The following is a 6,562-nucleotide window of genomic DNA, read 5'->3' as shown; positions in this document are numbered from 1 at the left end:
GTCACCTGATGGCCTCTCTCGGCGTGACCATCCTGGCTGGGTGACCGGGCTTGTCAGGCCCCTCACACACTCCTGCCTCTGCCCCTCCTTGTGGGTTTCCCCCCCAGGGACCTTCCTCTTGGTGCGCATCAGCTTCATTTCTTCGTTCTGTGTCTTTTTGGAGGCATTTTGTGGAGAATACCAGACGCCCATCAATGACAAGAAGAATCCTATTGCTGTGTTTATCTTTCCACTGGAGCCGAAACAATCTGAGCAGCCTTGGTCCGAGCACCTTCTGGCTGGGTTTGGGTTGGAGCTTGGAGCAGATGGGGTTTTATGAGGGTCATAAAAGTCAAGCTTTTCATGCATCTCGAACAAATCCACGTGTAAAGGAGAAACATTAAAAATAGGAAAATGTGGCCTGGGATGTGTCTGGAAGGTTCCAGAGCACAGGGGCACGGACCTGGGACACAGGTTGGTTTAAGGGCTCTTGAAATTTGCCCAAAACCTGTTTCCAGAAAAGCAGAAGAGCCTGCAGAGTCCCCGCCAGAGAGCTGTGATTGAACTTCACAGCCCCTGAGCGGCACGGTCGTGCGGGGCTTTGTAACAGGATTCCAGCATCATCCATGGATAATACACTCTGGTGGTTAATTCTGCCCGAGCTTTCAGTTAAACCCAAGCTGTTTTGTTGGTAGAAACGCAATTACATTAGAGAAAAACTGTTTCTATGTCTTGAGATATTATGATTATGAAAAACAGCAACATAAACTCCCATTAAGGCAGAAGAAAGTTAATTGTGTTTCATCCGCCTCCCCGGGCTGGGACGCTGGCGTGGACGTGATTTAGTTCAGCAAAACGGGGCTAATCTGCTGCAGCGCAGTACACATTCTCTCCCTTAATTACAAATAATTGTATAGCATAATTTATACTAATGCCCGATGCCTGAAAGTGCATGTTCAGGAATAGAAGGTCAGTTTGGGAGGTGGGAAAATTATAAACAGGTGTAATTGCAGTCTCCTGGGCGTTGCTGGCTCATAACCTTGGAGACCGATGAGATGTAATCAGACTTCTTATCTCGGAGGTCCGTCGGTGGCCTCCAGTTAGGACACTGTTCTAAGAACACGGATCACAGCCTCAGTTTGTCTCATCGCTTAACCGTCCACCAATCACACTCCTTTGGATAAGCGGACAAGAAAGATTAAACACGTGAATTTTGCTGTGCGATGGAACCGACACACAAGCAGCACTGGTCCACGTGTAATTGAGCATTTGAACGAGCAAGGTGCCTCCAGCGGGATGGCTGCATATCTCTGTGGACGAGGCAGGCTCCTGGGCCTGTAGGGATGGCAGTTTCCTAAAGGGGAAAAGCAGGGTCCGTTTGACAGTAAGTGCAGTTCCATTTAGGTCTCTCTTCACAGAGCACCTTATTTTACAATCGCCTTTCAGAAAAGTCACTTGTGAGTGGATTTTTTTTTTTTTTGGAGGAAGATTAGCCCTGAGCTAACTGCTGCCAATCCTCCTCTTTTCGCTGAGGAAGACTGGCCCTGAGCTGACATCCGTGCCCATCTTCCTCTACTTTGTATGTGGGACGCCTACCACAGCATGGCGTGCCATGTCTGCACCTGGGATCGGAACTGGCGAACCCTGGGCCGCCGAGAAGCAGAATGTGCAACTTAACCGCTGCACCACTGGGCCGGCCCCTGAAGTTTTTTTTTTTTTTTAAGATTGGTGCCTGAGCTAACAACTGTTGCCAATCTTCTTCTTCTTCTTCTTCTTTTTTTTTTTTTTTTTCTCCCCAAAGCTCCCCAGTATATAGTTGCAGATTCTAGTTGTGAGCGCCTCTGGTTGTGGCATGTGGGACGCTGCCTCATCGTGGCCTGATAAGCGGTGCCATGTCTGCACCCAGGATCCAAACTGGTGAAACCCTGGGCCACTGAAGCGGAGCGTGCGAACTTAACCACTCGGCCACGGGGCCGGCCCACTTGTGAGCTGATTAACGGTGATGGTGATAAAAGCAGAGCAGAGCTGCCCCAGGACTGAGGTTCTATTTGCCTGGACTTGGCCCCCAGGGGCTGGCAAATCCTTGGGTGACCTCCCTGGGCCTCAGTTTCCTCATCTTAAGAATGGGGGTACTATTGCGGACGTTGAGGGTTATCATGTGGATTAAGTGAGATTAACGAGCACAGTAAAGCGCACCCAGAGCCTGGCTCACGGAAGGTACACAGTGAGCATTCAGCGAATCAGAATCGGAAAGGCACTATCACAGGCCCCAGGAGACTCCTCTGTACTCTGGGAAATAACTGAGAATCCAGGGCGGTCCATCCTAATGCCCCACCATCAAGCTTCTGGAAGTTTTCCCTGGGCTAGGCGAGGCCATGGGCCTGCGTGCAGCTCAGTCACTCGGTTCAGAAGGAACCACAAGCCTGGCTACAGGAGCACGCGGTTGGGGCTGTTTAGACCATAAGTGGACTGACGGCTTGTTTCTTTGCCTTGAACAAGGACCACCCGCCGTGGGCCATTCACAGACACTATTTGGGACCAATGGCCACAGATTGTCTGCCTCAGCCCGGACGTGGGCGGCAGTGAAGGCCCCAACAGGCCTTGTTCTTGGGTCACCCACAGGCCAGGTCTGATCCCGCAGAGCATCTGAGCAGGAGCCGGGCCTCTCCTGGGAGGAGACGTTGGGAGGGAAGCCACGTGAGCTGCTCTGGGGGAGCCGGCATGGCTGAGCCGGTGCGGGAGGGGCCGGCCCTGGCCTCGGAGCCTCCTGTGCGCCAGGAGGAAGGTCTTTGATCAGGGTCATCGGAGCAGCCGGCAGCCTTGCACACCCTTGGTGAGATGCTCACTTATTCATTCATCTGACAAATGTCGATTAAGTTGCTAGGTACCAGCCTCAGCCGACCTTGGGGTGTAGGACAGGATCCTCTTCCGGCTGCCAGATAAAATACAGGACACCCAGTTGAATTCGAACTTCAGATAAACAATGAATCATTTTTTAGTATAAATATGAGGATGTCCTGTGCTAGATCTGTCACCCTTTCCTGCTCCCAAGGATTAGATCAGAGTTTCTCAGCCTCGGCACCATTGACATTTGGGGCCAGATAATTCTTTGTTGTGGGGCTGTCCCATGCGTTGTAGGATGTTCAACAGCATCCTGGCCTCTACCCCCTGGATGCCAGGAGCAACACCCCCCGAGCTGTGATAACCAGGTATGACTCCAGATATTGCCAAATGTTCCCAAGGGGATACGGTCATCCTGGCTGACGACTGGTGGGTTAAGGTCTAGGAGGCAAAACAGAGATAATGAGTGAGCTCCACAGTGAGTTTGTGACACTCATCTGGTGTCTACTGCCCCTCTTCCTCGCTAAAAGCTGCTTTTTTGGGGGCATGTTGGAACTTTCAAAAACTCTGAGACCCAAATTGCAGTGAAATGGCTATTGCAACTCCCCACAGGGACAGCCTCTCCAAACATGGGGAACAAGAAGACTCCAGGGGAAGGAAACAAAATTGGCAGTGTTTCGGGGCTGGCCGCGTGGCTGAGTGGTTAAGTTCACGAGCTCCACTTTGGTGGCCCAGGGTTTTACCGGTTCGGATCCTGGGTGCGGACATGGCACCGCTCATCAAGCCACACTGAGGTGGCATCCCACATGCCACAACTAGAAGGACCCACAACTAAAAATACACAACTATGTACCGGGGGGCTTTGGGAGAAAAAGGAACAAATAAAATCTTTAAAAAAAAATGTCAGTGTTTCAGCTGCAAGCTTAGTGCGCTCTGGTCAGGCAGGTGCTGTGATCTTGTAGAAAGAAACTTTCTTGCTATTTGGCTAGTCTATCCCTTATGCCCTGTTCTCAGAATAGTTGACTCAGAGAAGGAATTTGGAGGGAGGCAGTTAGTCTCTTGGGACCTGGGAACGTGGAAGTCGGCTGAGAGTGGGACATTTTATCATTTCCCCAAGCTGCCATTGCTCCAGCCAAAGGAAATGTGTCTCTGCTGCCCTAAGCGATCAGTGCAGTCCCAAGGCCAGCGTGTGACCGGTTCTGACCACGAGATATAAAAGGAAGTCTCCTGGGGCTTTGTGGGAAGATTTTTCTCTCCATTAAATCAAGAAGTCCTCGAAATGGAGAGACCTTCTTTCTGCTTTAGATGCTGTCAGCTGAGGTCGTGATTTGGAGTTATGACAGCCAAATTTTGATTATGGGCAGAGACTTTACCAACCCGAAGGCTGAGAAGGAGAGAAAGAGCCTGAGCCGCTGAGCCAGCCCCGGGGGCTCTTGCCAGGAAACAGGAAATGTCCTTAGAGCATCACTACTTACGGCCAGAATTCCCAACAGAGCCAGGTCCATGCTGTCAACAGTAATGTAAGTACAACTGGACTGCTGTCCTACGGAGGCTGTAACTAATGACCACAAATTTAGTGGCTTGAAACAACACAAATTTGGGGCTGACCTGGTGGCGTAGTGGTTAAGGTTGAGCGCTCTGCTTCAGTGGCCCGGGGTTCGCGGGTTCAGATCCTGGGCGTGGACCTGAACACCGCTCATCAGCCATGCTGTGGTGGCGTCCCACATACAAAATAGAGGAAGATGGGCACGGGTGTCAGCTCAGCAACAATCTTCCTCACCAAAAACACCAACACAAATTTATGCTCCAAATTTATTCTGGGGGTCAGAAGTCACAAAGGAGTCTTGTGGGGCTAGAATCAAGGTGTGTGGGGGCTGGTTCCTTCCAGAGGCTCTCAGGGCTGACCTGCTCTTGCCTCCTCTGGCTTTCTTGGCTGCATCACGCTACAGTCGTGCGTTCCTGAACCACGGGGACGTGATCTGAGAAATGCGTTGTTAGGTGATTTCGTCGTTGTGTGAACATGATGGAGAGCACTTAGACACACCGACTCCACACCTAGCTCTGTGGTACTCATCTTATGGGGCCCTTGTTGTAGATGTGGTCTGTGTTGACTGAAACGTCATCATTAGGTGGCATGTGACTGTAATCTCTGCTTCTCTCAGCACGATGCCTTCTTCCTCTTAGAGAACCCTGTGATTAGGTTGGGCTCACCGGGATAATCCAGGATAATCTCCTCAGCTCAAGACCCTTAATTTAATCACTTCTGCAAAGTCCCTTTTTACCCTGTGAGGATCTGGGCATTAGGACGTGGGCATCTTCCGAGGGTCAGCATTTGGCCTACCAAAACAGTGATGGCGTGCCACCAACCTGCTGGGAGTGTGACCCTCGCCAAGTCTCTTTCCTGTTGTCGATGCAAAATAACCAACAAGCATTCCATAGATAAGCGAGAGAAGGTGAGTTTTACTTGAGCCAGGGTGAAGATTATGACCTGGGAAGGCCATTTCCAGAAAGAAAGAAAGCGTTCCAGAGAAGCGTGGGTTTCAGCACACTCTTAGACCTTTTTAGAGAAAAGAACATATATGAAACACGCCCAGGATACAGATTCATCAGTCTCAGAGGTATTCAGTTGCAAATGAGCAGGTCAACAGGACCCTGAGGTTGGAAAGGGACTAATATGGCCGTTCCCAATAGGGCGTAGAAGGGGAAGTAGGCATTCTTGTCTTAGGAGAGAGTGTTCTTTAATGGTTAATGCTTAAGCAGATGTAGAATGTGTGTTTAAAAGGCCATAAATCAAGCTGTCTAGTTCAAGTCGAATCAGTTTTGAACTCGAAACAGTCGCCGTAGACCTCAATATGTAAACATCTCTTGTCACTGTTGGATCCCTCAGTTTCCCCACCTGTAATTAAAGGTTCCCTTCCTTTGTTTACGTCTCTAGGCAGGTGGTCTCTGTAGCTAACGCCTCTCCTCTGAGTTCCAGAGCCCTGTACCCAGTTCGAACAGTTCGTCAGACTAGCTGACATTTCCGCCAACACGTCCCAAAGGTGGTTCACACTCAGGCGTCTGAGACCCAGCCCCCATCGCCCGCCCCGCCCTGTTCCTGCTCCTCTCCTGGGTTTGTCTTCTCAGAGAGCGGCACCTTCATCCATCTATCTGCCTAAATCAGAAATATCCTCTTCCTCATTTCCGTCACGTAATCCATTTACACACCTGTCGATCACACTATGTGTGGTGTGTTTTCGAACACCAACAACCAATTCTCCACCCGGCTGTCCGACAATTCAGTGCAGTTCGGACACTAACCACCGAGAGCTGGCACAGCCCCTGTGGGTTAAGTGCTTGGTCCCACAAGACCACCCCCACTTCACATGCCTGAGCCACCATCCTCCTGACCGACCGGCTCTAAATCAGGGTTCCCACAACCCCCTCCTCAGGCCTCATTATTTGCTGGAACAGCTCACAGAACTCAGGGAAACACTTTACTTCCTAGATTTACTTCCTAGATTACTGGTATATGATAAAGGATACAAAGGAACAGCCAAATGGAAGAGGCAGAGGGCAGGGCGTGGGGGCGGGTGGGGAGCTCCCAGCCCTCTCCCTGCACACACCACCCTCCCCCCACTCCTCTGTGTTCTTCACTGGACACTCTGAACATCTTTGTTCAAGAGTTTATAACTGGATCTCCAGCCCTGCTCCCCTCCAGAGAGGTCAGAGGGCGGGGCTGAGGGTTCCCACCCTCTAATGT

This window comes from Equus przewalskii, chromosome 21 (genome assembly GCF_037783145.1).
Source record: "Equus przewalskii isolate Varuska chromosome 21, EquPr2, whole genome shotgun sequence".
Taxonomy (NCBI): Eukaryota; Metazoa; Chordata; class Mammalia; order Perissodactyla; family Equidae; genus Equus; species Equus przewalskii.
This window is presented reverse-complemented; position numbering follows the sequence as displayed.